The sequence below is a fragment of the Balaenoptera ricei genome, chromosome 15 (genome assembly GCF_028023285.1).
Source record: "Balaenoptera ricei isolate mBalRic1 chromosome 15, mBalRic1.hap2, whole genome shotgun sequence".
In the NCBI taxonomy this organism is placed as follows: Eukaryota; Metazoa; Chordata; class Mammalia; order Artiodactyla; family Balaenopteridae; genus Balaenoptera; species Balaenoptera ricei.
This window is the reverse complement of record NC_082653.1, coordinates 44,076,504-44,095,296: the sequence shown is the minus strand read 5'-3', so window position 1 is coordinate 44,095,296 and position 18,793 is coordinate 44,076,504. Positions and strand designations below refer to the sequence as shown.

Here is an 18,793-nt window from a genome sequence, read left to right as displayed (position 1 = left end):
AGTCTCTTAGCAAAAGTGGTGGTTTTAAGAAGTATGTATCTGTAAGACAGGATCATTAGCAATAGGCAGCAACTGAAAAGCAAATATGGACCTAGGTTGCATGTGAATATTTATTATCAGGATATTCTGATACTTGCAAGGGGGGGGATGGTTATAGATTTCTCCTGTCTTATGTAATAGTTTGTAGCGCTGGCTTTACCAGCTAAAAACTGCCTTCCAGAGCAAGTCGCCTGTGTGTAAGAGGAGTGGTTTCCAAACAGCTGTGATTTCTCCTTGAAAGAATCTAACAACACAGATATCACCAAAGATGCTCATTTTCTTCTAGATCCAGTCTACTCTATATTAATGAATTATATTTAAGCCTTTCTTGTCCTTGCTATTAAAGTTAAAATTACACTGGCATTTCCAGCAGATTGGGGGACAGAAATGAAGCAACAGAACTTGTTATGATCTTTCAGTTGCTAAGTCCAGTTTCTCATCCAAAGCAACCTAAATACCGGTTATTCTGCACGTCATGCAAGTTGATTTTCCATACGGAAGTGGTTTCCACTCAGAATACCTTGCGGGCCTTTTTAAAAGACCATCTTCTGGGCTCTGTGGTGTCATGGAAGGAGAGATGTTGGGGATGGTACCCCCAAATCTCTGTTTTTAAACAAGTGCCCTGAGCCTCACAGGAGTTGCGACCCACGGGCCTAGGCGTGTGGCAGATTATCCCCTGAAGCACATCTCGACATGTATATCACATGGGTGAGGGCTCCCAGGAAAAAATGGCACACGTAAGTTCTTGCAGGGTTTTGTAGTCCCCGAATTGCACACTCATGCAGGCATATGGAGACGTTGGGTGATGCTATTTGAAAAGAAATTTCAGCTAAATAGATTATTTGTTGTTAAATAGGGTGGTTTGTTCACAGGACCTTTTAAAAAAGCTATCTTGAATTTATTTTTTTAAATTGAGGCTCAGCATACACAAAGTGTGCACATTTGAAGTGTGCAACTTGGTGAACTTGTAAAAGAGCACACGTCTGAAGTGTCCAGCTCATGAGTTGTCATCTGTGTGTGCACGCCTGAAACCCACACCCAGTTTGAGATACAGAATATTTCCTACTCCCCAGAGGGTCCCTCTTGTCCCTCCCTAGTCAGTTACTACTTCCTGTCCTCCTCTCCCAGAGATGTTCTGACAACTATTACGTGGATGAGTTTTGCCCTCCTGAGCTTCCTGCAGTATATCCTATGTTTGTTTCTGGCTTCTTCTGTGCAGCCTGTTGTCTTTAAGATTCATCCATGCCGTGTTTAGCAGTAGTTTCTACTTTATTATGTGACAATACCACATCCTTTTTATCCCTTCTCCTGCTGGTTAGCTCCATTTGGGTTCTTATCTCCAGTCTTTTGGTTATTATGAGTAGCGCTTCTAGGAACATACTGGAACGTGCTTTGTTGGGTGTGTGCATTCACTGGGCCCCCTTTTCTGGCTTTCATCCTGGTAAGAATTTGGCTCTGGCTTGCTTTCCTCCTGCATGTGTCTGCCCAGTGTTTATGGTCAGAGTATCCCTGATCCAAATGTCCCTTATTCTCCATCCAGCTGACGCTCAGTGTGGGCGGGGCCCCGGAGCAAGGCAGGACCCCCTGCCCCAGTGGGTCAGGTCTGGACTCAGGAGCACCTTTCTCCCCGCCCACCCCCCTCCCGCCCCCAATCCACAAACAGCAGATGTTTGCCTTTAGTCTGTGTGGGTACCTCATGTAATGTTTGTTTTTTCTGTTGTCATCTGGATCTGGTCTAACTGGGTAGGTAACACAAATTCTGATTTCTGTAGATTTTTAGAATGACAATTTTGAAGGTCTTCAGTGAGCTGAATACATTCTTGGTGGATTTTTTCCCCTGCAAGTCCTCTTTTCTCACAGCTAGGTATTTAATGATTTGTTTTCTGTAAATCTATTGCAGTATGTCTGGTTTTCCTTTGCCAGACTCTGAGGTAGAGACATGTTTAAATTGTTTTTGGACCCCCTCAAACTGCCTTGCATTTAATAATTAATATTGATAATATTAATAGGGATAATAGTGGGTAATATTTACTGCACTCTTCCTGTATTCCAGGCATTGTTCTAAGCCAGCACTGTTTAATAGAAATGTAATGCACGCCACATATGGGAATTTAAATTTTCTAATAGCCACATTTAAAAAGAAACAGTTGAAATTAATTTTAACAGTACATTTTATTTAATAACCCATTATATAAAAAATTTACGATTTTGACAGATAATCAAGATAAAAATTATTAGTGAGGAACATAATTTTTAAAAATCTTTGACATGGCGTGAAGTTTACATTTACAGTGCCTCTCAATTCAGTGCTAAATTTGCATTGGCTACACTTGACCTGTATTTTGATTTTATTAAATTTGCAGTTGAAAAGTAGATTCTCATTGCAATCTATGTTCCAAACATGTGTAAAAGTTTTCCACTTAATTGAGTGCAGTTTAAAATTTAAACGAGTGAGTTGTAAGCCACATCTCAAGCGTTTGATAGCCACACACATGCACAGTTTTAAGTATCATTCCGCTCAGCAGCCTTATGCAGGGGGAATATATATTTTTTCACTTTATAGACAAGGAAACTGAGGCCCAGAGGGCACTCAGTTAAGGAAGGAATAGGTGAGGTCAGAATTTGAACCCTCTCTCAAAGTTTGCTTGTGACCCCACTGTGCTGTCTAGTTCTTAATTGTTCCAAACTGACCTCACTTTTTTTTTTTCATGTTCTAATTCATTGGCTTTTTTTTTTTTTTTTTTTTTTTTTTGTCTTTCTCTGACCGTTGTCTTTTTGGCTTTTTCATGTTTTAAAGATTGATGAAAAAAAGTTGTCTGAAGAAGTGAGCCTGTATTTGCCGTGAATTTGGTTGTTGTTCATCGGTGTTTTAAAAACCAGCATGGCTGGTGGCCACTGTTTGAGCACCATCTGCTCTGTTATCTCTATAAATGTCAAGACAGGATTTGCTTTCTCTAGAATAAAAGCTCAGGTTTCCTTCTGCATTTTGTAACGCTCTTTCTTTAATCATGACTCTGACGTTTTTTATTTCCACCAAGGTTGTGCGTAGTCATTTCTTCTGCCTTGGCTCGTTTCTAGCCTTTTTCTTAGGCGAAGAGTCATGGTTATTTCCCTGGGTATCATTTTTTTTTTCCTGATGTGTTGTTAGCTTTGTTCTTATATTAATGATTTCTCTGAGCATATTTCAGGTTCTTTTTTTTTTGAACTGTATCCAACTAGCTGTGTGTTCCTGTCTACCTTTGTAGGTAGTATTTTACTTCATATGAGACTTGCTTTTATACAGTTGTTCTAGTGCCGTTTACTACAATGATGGTTGTTTATAAAACAGAGATCTGAAATGTGCTCTTTGGCGAGGAAAAGTGGTCCAGATGTGCAAAGTGTTATTTTTTTGAGTGCTGCATACGAGGAAAGGAGGTGCAGTTCTGGTTTTGCTGTATTTCATCCACAGCCAGTGTGCCATGTTCCCACTTTCTCCAAGATTGCCTTCTCCTCACCTTTTTTTGAGGTTCCCCTTCTCCTGTCTGTGGATGTCCTGTGCAGCTGTCACCTTTCACTGCTTATCTCGTTTGAATGAAATGGATAAAAGCTGTGTCCTTTCTTGAGTTCTTACCCATTCTGAGTGGTTGCACAATTCATTCTTTTGAAATATCTTGACTATTTTATAATTAGTTAAGTTGTCTTAACTGAGGTGACCCGGCTTTTACACTTGGATTTATCCCTAACTAGTTGTGTGACTTTGACCAAATTATTCTCTCTCTCTCTCTCTGTTTCTGTGTCTCAGTTTTTTCAGTCATGACCAGGTGGACTGGTGAGGTGAGCTCTCAGATTTCCTTCTGTTTGAGAAGGACCTGGGTTCTTTCTCAGGAGGCTGCATGGAATTATCCCTGTGGGTCCCCTATGTTGGGCATGGGTCCCCTATCTTGGGCTTGGGTCCCCTATCCTGGGCTTGGGTCCCCTATCCTGGGCTTGGGTCCCAGATGGCTTCCTTTTGGTCCCTTGCTGCGGGACTTCTTTTGTTTTGGACCACTCTTCCTTTGTGAATGTGCCCTGAGAGCTGTTCTCAGTTCGGGCATTTATGTATCACATACGTATGGCACGTTACACAAATCGTTTGTCCTGCTTGATGGATTTTCATAAACTGAATGCACCCATATGCCCCGTGTCTGGGGGAAGAAACAGAACGTTATCAGCCCCTGGGTGTCCCTGCTGTGCCCCCTTCTAGTCATTCCTCCCTCCAAGGAAGATGTCTGGCTTGACTCTAAAAGCATAGCTTGGTTTATCCTGCTTTCAAACTTTATACATATGGAACCATACAGAACGTATTTTTTAGGTGACTGGCTTCATTTGTTCTGCATTATGTTTGTGAGATCCATCTATGTTTTTTGCAAAGTAGTGTTTATTTTCATTGTTGCATAGTATTATATAATGTGGCTGTATCACAATTTATTCATTCTACTCTTTGAGTTTGGGTTGTTTCCTGGTTTGGGCTGTTAGAAATAGTGCTGCTGTGAACCTTCCTGTATGTACTGTGAGCAAATGTACATATTTCTGATGGGTTTATGCCTAGGAGAAGAATTGCTGGGTCATGGAGCGGGTGTCCGCTCCTCTTTAGTAGGTATTGAAAATAGTTTTCCGAAGTGCTTGTACCATTTACACTCCCACCTGCCACGTGTGAGGGTTCCATCTCCTCTCCAACATTTGCTGTTTTCTGTCCTTTTTTTTTTTTTTTTTTTTTTTTGCCATTTTTGTTGGGTGTGCAGTGGTGTCACATGGTGGTTCTGTTTTGAATTTCCTGATGGTATAAAAAACAAACCTTATTACCATTATTTTTAATTAGCCTCTTTCCCAAATGACTTCTCCTCAGAACTTGTCATCAAGTGAGTTGTCCCGTGTTTCCTCTCCTCTGTCACCGGGCGCTGCTCCAGCCTTCTCCAGCTCCCCTCACCTTGTCTGTGCATAGACTTGCTCCCCCCCACCCTATCCTGGAGAGGCGTCACTCACTCGTCCTGGAGAGCCGTCACTCTCTCTTCCTGGAGAGCTGTCACTCAGACACCAGCTTGTCACCGATGCTCCAGGGCGGGGGGCGGGGTGGTCCCTCCTGTGATACTTGGGGGATACCAGTGCAGTGATCAGAAATAGACCCAAACCTGGTGGGTCTTTCGGGTTCAATCCCCTCATTTCCTGTCTTTGTGGAGTTTGACTTCTCCTTCTCCTGGTCTCCCCACCCCTGAGGCCTCTTTTCAGCTCTTCTATGACAGAGCTGTGACTTTTAGCTAGGTCAGCGTCCTTTCTGCAAAGTTGGAGAGTAATAACCATAATTGCAGTAGGAAATTCCAGGCAGATTTTAAATTTCTTAGATCTCCTTCCTCATCTTAGAAAGCCTTTTCGATAAACAGTCCCTGTAAACTAAACAAAGACCTCGACTGGGGGATGGGGAAGTGGAGGGAACGGCCCAGATGCACATCATCCAGGGCCCCTCAGGACTGGAGGGACGTGTGAGAGCCGGAGCCCAGAAATCCGGGGGTGGATAAGACACGGCGTCCCCTCCGATTCTGTAAGCACCCCTCGCTCCATCCTGCGCCCACATACCTCAGCTAGCCCCCTGCGCACGCTTTACACTCCAAACTCAGCGGCGACGGAGCTCGGCAGCTGCCGCTCCCCACCCTGCAGGAGAAGCTCAGAGGTCCTGTCCCCCTTTCCTCTGAGGGACTCTTTTTGGTGACCACAGAACGATTTGATCACTCAGGACAGAGCTAGCAGAGGAGCTCTGGACGATGGCTGGAGGCCAACAGTCCCTACAGGTGGTGCCCAGGGTGATGTACTGACAATGAGCAGGTGTTTTCCAGTTGCTGGCCTCCGATGCCTGTCTAGGGACAGCGGGATGGCTGTGCAGGGCGCGCCGCGTGCTTCCTCCTGACCCTCGACTTTGACGAGACTATCATGGACGAAAACAGCGACGACTCCATCGTGCGCGCCGCGCCGGGCCAGCGGCTGCCTGAGCGCCTGCTTGCCACCTACCGCGAGGGCTTCTACAACGAGTACATGCAGCGCGTCTTCCAGTACCTGGGCGAGCAGGGCGTGCGGCCGCGGGACCTGCGCGCCATCTACGAGGCCATCCCCCTGTCGCCCGGCATGGGCGAGCTGCAGTAGTTTGTGGCCGGGCAGGGCGCGCGCTTTGAGGTTATTCTCATCTCAGACGCCAACACCTTTGGCGTGGAGAGTGCGCTGCGCGCCGCCGGCCACCACGGCCTGTTCCGCCGCATCTTCAGCAGCCCGTCGGGGCCCGACGTTCGGGGGCTGCTGGCGCTGCGGCCCTTCCACGCGCACAGCTGCGCTTGCTGCCCCGCCAGCGTGTGCAAGCACAAGGTGCGCAGCGACTACCTGCGCGAGCGGGCCCACGACGGCGTGCACTTCGAGCGCCTTTTCTACGTGGGCGACGGCGCCAACGACTTCTGCCCCATGGGGCTGCTGGCAGGAGGCCACGTGGCCTTCCCGCGCCGCGGCGACCCATGCACCGCCTTAACCAGGCGGCGCAGAAGGCCGGGGCCAGCTCCTTCCGCGCCAGGGTGGTGCCCTGGGAAACCGGCACCGAAGTGCGCCTCCGTCTGCAACAGGTGCTGAAGACGTGCCGGGGACGTGGCTTGCAGGGGGCACCCCGGCGGGGAGGGGGTGAAGGGGGGTGGGGGTCGGGAAAGACAAACCTAGCTTTATTACCCACTTTCCGTTTCGCTTTGGTATGACCCTCCGCGAATTTCTGGCATCCTAGGTTCGTCCACTTGGGGGGACAGGAGGAGGGAGTTTGGAGCTGTCCCCATCTATGCAGTTAACCCAGCTCGGCTGCCTTCCCCCGTTGTTCGACTGCAAGCAGATTCCGGAGTCTGGCCACACCCGGGTGGTGCGCATACCTGAGCAGGCGGCAGTGTTTCCAGAAACCTTGTCCTGGCAGCTGGGAGGAAGGGGTTCCCTGGCAGGGTAGAGAAGGAACATCTCCCGCTGCGTTGGGTTAACTGTTGCCTTGGGCTGCATGGCCTCCCTCCCCCAGCCTTCTGTCAACGGGACCCGGGTCCCGAAACCTACCCCCCCCCCCGCCCCAACCCCACCAGACGCCCTGCGGAGGGAAGCGGCGCTCTCTGCCGAGGGTCCCAGGCCTAGATCTTGCTTTACCTACTGTGACCCTACACTGCTCTCCTTGCCTCCCTCCCCCCCACCCACCCTGTCAGCATCCCCACAGGAAAAAAAAGCCAGAGGGAACAGTCACCTCCTGGTGGTGGAATGAGGTAGCACACTGTCCGGGGCTCCCGTCTGGCCAGCCAGGGACCTCACAGAGCCCGAAGACGTCTCCTCTCACCCCAGCCTCGTCTGTGCAGCAAGAACCAGGGACTTAACCAAAGTTTCCCCGCCGACTGGGCTCTCCGAGTCCCCCTCCTCCCATATGGAACAGAAAGCCTTGATGTTTTAAAGCAGAGCCAGCGGAAATCCAAGGCCCTCCTGCCTCTTTTGGTGTTTCAGAGCTATAAAGGAGGTGAAGGGGCAGAAAATTAAAAAAAAAAAAAAAAACACTAAAAAACCTAAACTTATTCTGGTAGCAAAACTTCACTTGATCAGAATGTTTGTGAATATCTGGGTTTAGTGACAAAGCCCACTTAAATTGCGTGATTTCTGAAAAATCTTAATTAAAAGGCTTCAGGCAATCCTTATGGTTTAGAAAGTACAAGGTCCTAGTGAATGTGGTTTAATATGTCATGGATCAAGTTCTGGGGTCATCATCTAAACATCCTAAAGAGATCTTTGTATACTCCACACTGATTTCAATGACAAATCTCCTTTGTTGAGTCTTAGTACTGAATTCCTCAAAGTGCAGTGTCATTGTGTGTGGTTTAACTAATTTTAAAAAACACTCAAAGAGATCTTAAAGATCATCTTGTTCATAGAACACAGAATGTTAGAACAAGGGGCTCAAGAAGGAATTCAGGTGAAACTCTTCCCTCATCCTACAGAAGAAAAACTTTTTTTCTTAAATGAGGAAGTTGAAGCCAAGAGAAATTGAGTTGGTCTTTAAGTTCTAGAGGTAGAACCAGGGCTAGATCCTGTTTTTTCCTCCTAATCCAGTGCTCTTTAATTATATCTTACTCTTATAAAATGGTTTCCAAATGCCTAGATCTTAATTCCAGAATGGTGCTTTACTTTGATAAAGAGAATGTGGCTGGCCCGCATCTTTTAGAATATAATTTTAATATGTAAATTCTGGAGACAAGATTTAGCCTATGGCATATTTAAATCAGCAAGCCATCCTATAATGGGTTTCATCTGCATTTAAATTATTTTCCTTCAGAGATTTTTGAAGTTGGTTTTGAATAAATGGCTTGTATTTATTGTTATATTAAGCCACAGTTCTTTTTGGTTAAATTTAAAAGGAGTCTTTTAATGTCTGCAGAATCTCCTGACATCCTAGTCTACTATTGGTAAATAAAGCTACATTTGCATTTAAAACAAACAGAAAATTGGAGAACGGGGTGATTTCTTCCCCTCAAACAATTGTGTCTTCTCAATGGGTTAACCTTACGAGATACTTTAAATTTGGGGTTAGAAGACAATTGACAACTGGCAATTCCAATTGTGGAAAAAACCATATGTTTTTGAGTTATACATATTCTGATTTTATAGTATGCCGTTAATGTGATAATAATTGGAAGGAATATTGTGCTCCAGGGTGCATTTCAGTTTCTCAGCACTAGATGTCACTGGAGATGGAAGAACCAGCCCTCCTCCCGTCTTTTAATTCCAAGGTCCTTGGTAGTGAATTTGTCTGAAAGGACTTGGCAGGTATTGCTAAGTGTACTAGGGCCTGGGTACTGATTTCTGGATGCTGAATCTGAGAGGTAAATGGTGAAGAATTCAGTAGAAGAAACGTCTTCTTGCAGCCACCTTGAGAATTGATGCTGAAAGATGTAAATATGTCCCCTCACGTTTTTGGAGGTTCTTTTCTCACTTTAAAAAAAAAATTTATTTATTTTATTTTTTAATTTTTGGCTGCGTTGGGTCTTAGTTGCTGCGCAGGGGCTTTCTCTAGTTGCGGCGAGCCGGGGCCACTCTTCATTGCAGTGCGTGGGCTTCTCATGGTGGCTTCTCTTGTTGCAGAGCATGGGCTCCAGTTGTGCGGGCTTCAGTAGTTGTGGCACGTGGGCTCAATAGTTGTGGCTCGTGGGCTCTAGAGCGCAGGCTCAGTAGTTGTGGCTCACGGGCTTAGTTTCTCCGTGGCATGTTGGATCTTCCCGGATCAGGGCTTGAACCCGTGTCCCCTGCATTGGCAGGCGGATTCCTAACCACTGAGCCACCAGGGAAGTCCTCTTTTCTCAGTTTTTAAAATACTTTTTTCCAAAGTTGCCTCAAATGCCTGGGTAATATCTTACAGGTAAAATATTTTTCTAAATCTGGGTGTTAGGTGGTCATTTTGATTAGCTTGCATTAGAAAGCGTTGTCATTTATTAGTATTTATTTATTTGTTTGCTTATATTTGCCCCTTAAAAGACTTTTCTTCTTTTACCTCGAGTTTTCCTCATTTTCAGCTCTAGAAGTTCTTAAGAAAATGAAAACCTACAACTCCTCGCTTATCTTTTTATCGTCAGTCGTAGGTTTGATCATATTTACTCTAGGAAAGTAACCTTGACGCTTGGTATAGTGGACGCAGCTTTCTCTTCCTTGGTTTCTGCTGGTTTGTGGAGCCAAGAACCTTGATAGATAATCAGAAGGAATTTTCTCCCAGCTCATTCCTTATTTTTGTAGAAACAGGGAGAAGGAGGTATTGCCATCCTTAGTGGCTGAGAGACAGCAGAGAATAACAGTTAAGGACTTGAACTCTGGAACCCGACTGCGTGGAATCCAGTGCCAGCCCTGCCAGTTGCTGGCTGTGTGACCTTGGGCACCTCACAGTGCTTCAGCTTCCTCGTCTGTGAAAGGGAGATAACAGTACCTGTCTCATCGGGTTGTTATGAGGATTAAATAAGGTTTTTGTGAAAGCATTGAAAGCAGTGCTCGGCAAATAATGTTCTTAGGGCTTGTTAAATAAAGAACTTTAGTTTCAGGCACTCTGTGGGCACTTTTATAAATGCTAAATAATCTAAAGTATATCCAGTTTAGCTAGGGAGGGAAGAAGAAAAATCTTTTTTTCTCTTAGAAAAGAACTAGGGACAAACTGTGATGGCCTTGTTGTCACTTTGTCCATTCATTGGACATTTGTGAACACCTGCTTGGTGAGAGAGATTGTGTGAACGTGAATAAGACACTTTCCATCTGGTGGGGAGGCCCAACTTGAAACAAAGAATGAAATAAATTGTTGTAGTTCTCGGTTAATTAAGAGTTAACCGTATCAGGGATGCATTTGGCTGCAGATAACAGCACCCGGAGTGCAGAGGAAAGGTGCCTTAAGCCAGTTAAGGGTTGTCCTTTCTCCCCTCGTTGGACGAGAACTGCACAGCTGGGCTGCTGGTGGCAAGGGTTCAGTGGTTCGCCCAGAGCTGAGGTCTGTGTAATTCCCTTGGTCTTTTCTCTCAGTGGTTTCAAGACAGTTTCTGCAACCACGTAATCGCATGTGAGATTTAGTCAAGAGGCCTGGGAAGGGCAATGGGGCATATGTTAGCAGAGTTTATCCCTGTTTTCAGCCCTGCTCAACAGCTTTGGCTTATATCTCATCGTGGAGCTGTGCTGCATGGCCCCTTCTGGCTGCAAGGAAGGCTGGCAATGGTTTCTTCAGCTGGTACCCCTGCTGTCCCTAACAAAAGTGGGGTTTTGTTCAGGAGGAAGAAAGGGAAAACAGAAGGCGGTTTTGACTGAAGGCACTTGCTACGTGCCGGCCACTGTTCGAAGCACTGTGTTCTGAGGATGGCTGTTTGGCTCTAAACCAGATGTCCTTTTTCAGTTTTGTGTCCAGAATTTGCGAAAACCTGTAGCCTAAATGGATTCCTTAGAACAAAAGTGCTTTTTTATTCTTTTTAGGTTGCCTTTTGCTATTAAAATGGTGAAAAGTTTCCTGCTAAAACCCTGTTGTCTTAGAAGATAGTTGCATTCTGAAAAATGAGTGATGTGTAGTTTCTCAGAACCTGAATTCATCTCTGTCTATCGAGTATTGATATTCAGTTATGGTTAGGTTCTGAGGTTGGCCCTCCAAAGTCTGTTTAGCTCAGGGAACGAGGTAGCAATTCATTGGAGTCTTGTAACAGTCCTGCCATGTGGATGCTCTTTGTCCTATGACAGGAAATGGGGACTGGAGTCGATAAGGAACTTGTCACACAGCTAATAAGTGACCAGGCCGGCCAGAAATCAGTCTTAGGATTGGTGGAGACACGAAGGAGGGCTTGGTCAACAGGTCAAGCCTTCTGGAAGATGGCAGTGAGGATGCCAGAAAGGGTTCAGAGAGGAGTTGACCTTGTAGCCAGCGTAGAACTGAGTCGCTGTCGGGAGTCCTGGGTTGGGGTGATAAACGCTTTCTGGTGGCCGGAGCTCAGAGGAAGCCGTTACCCTGGGGAATCGGGGCTTTCAGGGAAACTGAGTAGGCTTGGAGCAAGGGGGTTGGGGGTATGGGGGTGCCAAGGCTGGAGAAAGAGCACGTGTCAGATCATGGTGGACTGAATTTCCCCCTTTAAAACTCTCACAGCTTCATTATTGCTTCAGGAAAAATACTCAGAGCTCATTTCAATTCTGAACATATATTCTGAAGACATTTTTCCAGTTTAGCTTCATTATCCGAACCATCACTGTGTCTTTTGAAGTATCTAAGTAGTATATTGAAATCTCTTATTCATTTCTCTCATTTCACATTGAATTAATGGCATAGAATATTCAAAATGGATGGGGCCTTAGAGCCAGTCTTCTCCAACCTTTCTGTACCATGGTTGGGAGCGTCTGGCACCTGAACACAGGGAATCAGTGTCCGAGTTTAGGTCAGAAGATAATAATCCGGTTATCCAGCGCACCTTCCACCCGAGCAGTATTTCCTGATGCGTTTTTCCCTGGTCCCCGTGTATGTCCCTTGCAGGACACTGATGTTTGGTTAATTATTTGCAGTTATGTATTTAACAAGTGTCCTCCCTGGCTTCTGGTTCTACTCCTTAGTTGAGTTCTTGACACAAAAGCAGACACTCAGGAGCTGTTTGTTGATAGACTGCTCCAGTGTTGATGAGGTTCCTTGAGAGAGAGAAAAACCCTTGTTCAAATAAGTCTGGGCAATACTGGGTTAAACAAAATTAAACAGGCTTGCTTATAGCAGTTTGGGAGAGCCTTGTGTCTGTGGCTCTAAGGAGGGGCTGCTCACTTCAGACTCACTGTGTTCTGAGGATGGCTGTTTGGCTCTAAGCCAGAAGTCCTTCTTCAGCTTTGTGTGCAGAATTTGCAAAATCCTGTAGCCTAAATGGATTCCTTAGAACAAAATCGCTTTTTTATTCTTTTCAGGTTGCCTTTTGGTCTTTTGCTATTAAAATGGTGAAAAGTTTTCTGCTAAAACCCTGTTGTCTTAGAAGATAGTTGCATTCTGAAAAATGAGTGATGTGTAGTTTCTCAGAACCTGGACTCATCTCTGTCTATCGAGTATTGATATTCAGTTGCGGTTGGGTTCTAAGGTTGGCCCTCCAAAGTCTGTTTAGCTCAGGGAGCGAGGTGCCAAGATGCTGACTTAGCCAGTCCTTAGGGGATCAGTGTGGTGACGGCACATTGAATACAGCAGCGGCCGAGTCAGTGGACTGGGGGCCAGTCGGCTGAGAGATTCTGGCTCCATCCAGAGTGTCAAGAGCAAATGGCGTGATGTTATCATGGGAATGTTGGTGATACTGCGGAACCCGTCATATGATGGGATTCAGGAAATGTTTCCCTAGAGTGTGCGGGAGTCCCTCCGTTCCAGAGATTGGCTTTGGCCCTTTACCTTTGTACCAGTGCTTATGTAACATTAGGGTTACGTCATCCTCCCAGCTCCCACTCAGTAGAGCTCGGTGGTTTAGAGCATCTGCTCTGAGCCAGTGAGTTTGGGGTTGAACTCTGGCTTGGCCACTTGGGACTTTGGCCAATTACTTAATCTTGATAAGCCTCAGCTTCCTCCTTAAAATGGGGATAATAATCATTTTTACCTCACTGGACTAAAACATGTAAAGAGGTAATCTGTACAACTGCTTTGCACAGTGTCTACAAGAGAGGTTGGCGAATTTCCTGTAAAGAACCAGATAGTGAATATTTTAGGAACCGTATGCATATTACTAAGTGAAAGAAGCCAATCTGAAGACTACATACTATAAGATTCCAACTATATGGCCTCTGGAAAAGGTAAAACTATGGAGACAGTGAAAAGATCAGTGGTTGTCAGAGGTTAAGTTGGGGGGAAGGAAGGATGAACATGCAGAACACAGAAGGTTTTTAGGGCAGTGAAGCTGTTCTACGATGGGACACACATCAAAGGCCATAGAATGTACAACACCAAGAGTGCAGATAGTTTTTCGCAGTCGTGGCTGATCCTCTAATTCTCTTGACATTGTCTTTCCTAGAGCAGAGGTTTTTCATTTTAATGAAGCCCAGCTTGGCGATGATTTCTTTCATTGATTTTGCCTTTGGTGTTGTATCTAAAAAGTTATCACCACGCCAGAAGTCATCTAGGGTTTATCCCATTTTGTCTTCTAGGAGTTTAATAGTTTTGTGTTTTACTTTTAGATCTGTGATCCATTTTGGGTTAATTTTTGTGAAAGATTCCTGTACGCTGTCTACTTTCTCTGTTGAAGCCCTTAGCTTATTTTTTAAAAAATTTATTTTATTGAAGTATAGTTGATTTACGACGTTAATTTCTGCTCTACAGCAAAGTGATTCAGTTATAGATATATACTTTCTTTTTCACATTCTTTTCCATTATGGTTTATTACAGGATGCTGAATATAGTTCCCTGTGCTATACAGTAGGACCTTGTTGTTTATCCAACCTATATATACTAATTTGCATCTGCTGATCCCAAACTCCCAATCTTTCATTCCCCCCCCCACCCCACCTTGGCAACCACAAGTCTGTTCTCTATGTCTGTGAGTCTGTTTCTGTATCATAGATAAGTTCATTTGTGTCATATTTTAGATTCCACATGTAAGTGATATCATATGGTATTTGTCTCTTTCTGACTTACTTCCCTTGGTATGATAATCTCTACGTCCATCCATATTGCTGCAAATAAAGCCCTTAGCTTATTAATCATAGTTTAAAAAAAGTCTTAGTTTGGTAATTCCAGCTTCCCTGCCATGTGTGACTCTGGTTCTGAAGCTTTTTCAGCTTTTCAGACTGCTTTTGTTTTTTTGCATGCCTTGTAATTTTTAGCTGGAAGGTGGGCATGAGGGACTGTGAGGGGAGCTTTAATAAATCGGCCTGTGAAATGTAGTGGTGAGGTTTGGGGAGGGGGGGAGCATTCTGTAGTCCTGTGATTAGGTCTTAGCTTCTGGTGGGCCTGTTCCCCTGGACTGTGAACTTCACAGTGCTTCTCAGTCGTCCCCGTGTCCCCATGGGTGGGACAGGGTGGCTGGAGGGGGCTGGAGTTAGGTATTTCTCTTCCCCCAGGTAGGTGAGGCTCTGGTAAAATAGTTTCTCCTGAGGGCAGGGCTTGTTAAGATAAAGATACAGATGTAGAGAATGGACTTGAGGACCCGGGGAGGGGGAAGGGTAAGCTGGGACAAAGTGAGAGAGTGGCATGGACATATATACACTACCAAATGTGAAATAGATAGCTAGTGGGAAGCAGCTGCATAGCACAGGGAGATCAGCTTGGTGCTTTGTGACCACCTAGAGGGGTGGGATAGGGAGGGTGGGAGGGAGATGCAAGAGGGAGGGGATATGGGGATATATGTATGCGTATAGCTGATTCACTTTGTTATAAAGCAGAAACTAACACACCATTGTAAAGCAATTATACTCCAATAAAGATGTTAAAAAAAAATGAAGTTAATCATCCAAAAAAAAAAAAAAAAAAAAAGAACAGAGGGCTCTGGCATATGTAAAAATGGCTACGTTCCCCACCTTCTTCTGGAAGCACGAGGGAATCTTTCTCTGATATTCTCTGTGAGGATCTGGGGGAGCTCCTGGAGAAGATCTCACAGAGGCTTGGGGACTCCCCCCCTCCCCCCTCCCCCCCATGGCTGGGGCTCCCTGGAGTTTTTAACCATCAGACCTGTCCACTCTGAGCCTCCACCAATTTGTCAAATTACCGTTTAGGTTTTCCTACCCTGGCACCTTCTCTTGGGTTTCTGCTCCAGTAAGTTGTAATCATCTGTATCTGACTGTCTCTCCAATTTGGGGGCAGCAGTTTGCCCTGTGACCTCACTTCTCTGACAGATCTAAGAAGAGTTGTTGGTTTTCAGGTTTTTTTTTTTCCCCAGCCTTTTACTTATAGTTAGGACAGTGTGACTTTTAAACTACCTACATAGTGGACTAGAAACCAGAAGTTAGCTCTTTTTTTCTTTGAAATTAATACCAGAATGGGATCCTCATTCAAGCCCTCATCTGTGTTTAGTCATGTTTTGCCCATTGTAATAATTTATATTTTTGTTACAAAGTTATAGTAATCAAAATAGTATGGTTTTGGCATATAAACAGACATATAGACCAATGGAACAGAATTAAGAGCTCAGAAATAAGCCCATGCATATTCGATCAACTAATATTTGACGAGGGATCCAAGAATATTGAATGGGGAAAGAGTAGTCTCTTCAATAAAAATGGTGCTGAGAAAACTGGACATAAAAGAATGAAATTAGATGCCGTCTTTCACCACTTACAAAAATTAGCTCGAAATTAAAAGACTTAAATGTAAGACCCAACACTGTAATATTATTATAGGAAAACATAGGGAGAAAGCTTCTTGACCTTGGTCTTGGCAATGATCTTTTGGAAATGACACTGATATCAAAAGTGCAAGCAATAAAAGCAAAAATAAACAAGTGGGACTATATTAAACCAAAAAGCTTCTACATGGCAAAGGAAACAACAGAATGAAAAGGCAGCCTGCAGAATGGGAGAAAATAATTGCAAACCAGCTATCTGATAGTAGGTTAATACTGTTAAAAAACAAGCAATCTGATTAAAAAATGGACAGAAGACCTGAATAGACATTTTTCCAAAGAAGACTTACAGATGGCCAACAGGTACATGAAAAGATGCACAGCATCACTAATCATTAGGGAAATGCAAATCAAAACCACAATGAGCTATCATCTCACACCTGTCAGAATGACTCTTATTAAAAAGATGAGGTAACAAGCGTTGGCAAGGATGTGGAGAAAAGGGAACCCTTTTGCACTGTTGATGGGAATGTAAATTGGTGCAGCCACTATGGAACACAGTATGGAGGTTCCTCAAAAAATTAAAAATAGAACTACCATATGATCCAGCAATTCCATTTCTGGGTATATATTTGAAGGAAATAAAATCACTATCTGGAAGAGATATCTGCATCCCCATGTTCACTGCAGCATTATTTACAATAGCCAAGACATGGAAATAACCTAAGTGTCCACTTATGGATGAATGGATAAAGAAGCTGTGAGATATATATCTGTATAATAGAATATTATTCAGCCATTAAGAGGAAGGAAATCCTGTCTTTTGCACAAGGCGATGGACCTTGAGGGCATTATGCTAAGTGAAGTAAGTGAGACTGAGAAAGACAAATACTGTATGATCTCACTTACATGTGGAATCTAAAAAAGCTGAACTCATAGAAATTGAGAGTAGAAGGATGGTTGCCAGGGGCTGGGGGGTGAGGGAAATAGGGAGATGCTGGTCAAAGGGTGCAAACTTCCAGTTATAAGACGAATCAGTTCTGGGATCTAATGTGCAGCATGGTGACTATAGTTAGTATTGTGTCATATACTTGCAGGTTGTTAAGAGAGTAATAGATCTTGAATGTCGTCACCATACACATCCAAGAAGGTGACTGTGAGGGGATAGAGGTGTTAACTAACCTTATTGTGGTAATCGTTTTGTAATACGTATGGGTATCAGATCGTCACGTTGTACACCTTAAACTTACATATGTTAGATGTCAGCAGTATCTCAATAAAGTTGGAAAGCATAATTTATATATCAGTATAAATAAGCCAAACAAACTTCACTTAAAACTGCTGTATTACCTACCAGCCCTGCATGCCTGAGATGTGTGGTAGTGAGACCTCCTGCTTTGTATTTGGGTCACTGTTTTATCGTGTGTTTAACAAGCACTCGTGCTGCCCCTAGGGTGCTCTGGGCAGGGTGCTGGACCCTGGGGCTGTGGAGCAAGACAGATCTGGTCTCCACTGCCACAGAGCTTCCATCATTCTGATTTTCCTACACATTTCTTAAGTTCAAGAGAAAAAGAGAGAAGTACAGGAGGAGGGATTTCACTGTCTGGTCACTAAGAATCCAATTTAGAATTTTTTTAAGTGAGAGAAAAGAGAGGTCCATTTTGCTCAACCTTGGCTATGTAGACCTTAATATGTGATGGGGTTAAATAAATGTTCTGCACAGAAAAAATGTGTGTGTTGGATTCTTATTGGAAGACTTAGTAGTGATTTTTTCCTTTCATCTTTGGTTGTTAAATTAGTTAACATAATTCACATAGAGAGTGCATACGCATACGTGCTTCTGTATAGGAATGTGTATGTATGGATACGAGGCCACGTGTTTTAAATTAACACATACGAAAATGATTTAAAATAAATAATGCAGGGGCCCACTGACATAGCCGCCCACAACACTTCAGAGGTGTGTGGAAGGCTTCACAGGTGGAGGGCAGAGGCTGTGTGATGGGCTGGGATTGTCTGACCACCTCCCACGGTGGGAGAGGCTGTGCAGCTCAAGGAATCCTTTCTGTTAAAGAACCTCTTGACTTCCCATTCATTACGGTTAAATACCAGTGCAGTCCCCAGCTCTGCGTGGAATCAGTTTGTTCTGGTTTTATCTCGAGGCAGAGAATACACTAGAGTGAATAATTACTTAAAATCCTTTCTTGTCCCAGTGTTCAGCATTTCTTTCTTCTAGGGGCTGGAAATGCTTCTCCAGGTATGCATTCATTTTCTTGAGGCCACTTTTGCAGCAGAGCAAGAGTCCCGGTTTCCTCCACATTTATTTTTAAATGGATGGAAACCTGCATGATGGTTTCTCAAAGGTCACTCCTAGAATTCATGGTGATTAGGAACTCACCTCCTGGCCTCTCTTCATATGGTCCAAAGTTCAGCCCATCTGCTCCCTTGTGTCTGATAAATGTTCGGCTGGAACAGGTTCTCAAAGAGCAAGGAATTGCTCTCAAACCTTTGGCAAATGTCATTTTATTTCATTTTGAAAATCAACACTTTTTGCATGACTATTGTTTGCCATTGCGGTAGGCGGTTGGGAAACAAGTATGAAAGAGTAAACAAAGGAATTCAGAGTCCAGTTTATTTGAAGAACTTACCAGTGGGGGCCAGGGTGCCAGAGAGGAATGATTTGAGCCTGGAGGGCACGCCTGTCCCAAGCTGCAGCCATGCTGGGAACCAGAGGGCAGGGGCCCTCTCACTCTGCACTTGCACACCTGCTCAAGGAATTCTGTAAAGCTGTGCGTTCCTTGAATATTTGTAAGTTGGTATCTGTGTTTTGTTATATATTTAACATCTGCACAAGATGGAATTTTTGGTGGAGATCAAATATTGACATTTTAAAATAAAATCACTCTTTCAAATGAATCCAGTGAAATGTAAAACCAGAGGGATTCAATATCCACCGTCATCAGTGTAAA

The 18,793-nt window shown here is 44.2% G+C and overlaps 1 protein-coding gene and 1 pseudogene across 2 annotated transcripts in view; both read left to right on the top strand.

The window, feature by feature from the left end:
• KIF16B (kinesin family member 16B) overlaps nt 1-18,793 on the top strand; it is a 302,268-nt gene that overhangs the window by 76,696 nt on the left and 206,779 nt on the right. The window lies entirely within an intron of this gene.
• On the top strand, nt 5,797-6,948 carry LOC132349374 (phosphoethanolamine/phosphocholine phosphatase-like; annotated as a pseudogene).